Source organism: Arachis duranensis, chromosome 3 (genome assembly GCF_000817695.3).
Source record: "Arachis duranensis cultivar V14167 chromosome 3, aradu.V14167.gnm2.J7QH, whole genome shotgun sequence".
NCBI lineage: Eukaryota > Viridiplantae > Streptophyta > Magnoliopsida > Fabales > Fabaceae > Arachis > Arachis duranensis.
Genome location: NC_029774.3, coordinates 74,090,774 through 74,092,282, shown reverse-complemented (window position 1 = coordinate 74,092,282; position 1,509 = coordinate 74,090,774). Strand labels below are relative to the sequence as shown.

At 39.4% G+C, this 1,509-nt stretch overlaps 1 non-coding gene across 1 annotated transcript; it reads left to right on the top strand.

Annotated features, from left to right (window-relative positions):
- Positions 1–740: 740 nt before the first annotated feature.
- LOC127746283 (small nucleolar RNA R71) lies at positions 741–848 on the top strand. Its single transcript, XR_008007903.1, has one exon. It is a non-coding gene; the product is annotated as a small nucleolar RNA R71 (small nucleolar RNA).
- Positions 849–1,509: the final 661 nt, after the last annotated feature.

Here is a 1,509-nt window from a genome sequence, read left to right as displayed (position 1 = left end):
TCAAAAATAAGTTTTGATGTTCATCTTGACATTCAAAGTATTCTTGGTGTACATCTTGACATTCATAGTGTTCTTGCATGCATTATGTGTTTTGATCTTAATTTTTCATGTCTTGTTTCACTCATGAAACATAAAGTGGCCTTAGACAGATCAGAGACCAAGTTTGCTAAATTAGAAGTGCTCTGCTCAAAATTCTCTGTCTGTTGCTAAGAAGATGATGGATAAGGCTTGCTATTGCTGAGCCTATTTCCTCCTCCATTATTAAAGCCTTGTTAAGGCTTTTGTTGATCCTTCCATGAGAAATTTGGATGTTTTCTCCATGATGAATTATAGGTGTTTCCATAAGGTTCACCCATATAATTTACCTTTGCTATTGCAGGGTTCTCAGGATCATAAGCTTCTTCTTCAGAAGATGCCTCTTTAGTACTGTTAGATGCATTTTGCTATCCATTCAGACTTTGAGAAATCATGTTGACTTGCTGAGTCAACATTTTGTTCTGAGCTAATATGGCATTCAGAGAATCAATTTCAAGAACTCCCTTCCTCTGAGGCATCCTATTATTCACGAAATTCCTCTCAGAAGTGTACATGAATTGGTTATTTGCAACCATGTCAATGAGTTCTTGAGCTTCTGCAGGTGTTTTCTTTAGGTGAATGGATCCACCTGCAAAATGGTCCAGTGACACCTTAGAGAACTCAGATAGACCATAATAGAATATATCTAGAATGGTCCACTCTGAAAGCATGTCAGAAGGACACCTTTTGGTCATCTGTTTGTATCTTTCCCAAGCTTCATAGAGGGATTCACCATCTTTTTGTTTGAAAGTCTGAACATCCACTCTAAGCTTGCTCAACTTTTGAGGAGGAAAGAACTTAGTGGTGCACGAAATTGTGATCATCAATGGCGCCATCAACATGGTACGCTCAATTGAAATCTCAACTCTTTATCACAACTTCGCACAACTAACCAGCAAGTGTACTGGGTCGTCCAAGTAATAAACCTTACGCGAGTAAGGGTTGATCCCACGGAGATTGTTGGTATGAATCAAGCTATGGTCATCTTGTAAATCTCAGTCAGGTAGATTCAAATGGTTATGGAGGATTAATGATTAAAAGATAAATAAAACATAAAGTAAAGATAGAGATACTTATGCAATTCATTGGTGAGAATTTCAGATAAGCGTATAGAGATGCTTTGTCCCTTCCGTCTCTCTGCTTTCCTACTTTCTTCATCCAATCCTTCTTACTCCCTTCCATGGCAAGCTGTATATTGGGCATCACCGTTGTCAATGGCTACAGTCCCGTCCTCTCAGTGAAAATGTTCAACGCGCTCTGTCACAGCACGTCTATTTAGCTGTCGGTTCTCGATCTTGTCGGGATAGAATCCAGTGATTCTTTTGCATCTGTCACTAACGCCCCACAATCGCGAGTTTGAAGCTTGTCACAGTCATTCAATCCTTGAATCCTACTCAGAATACCACAGACAAGGTTTAAACCTTCCGGATTCTC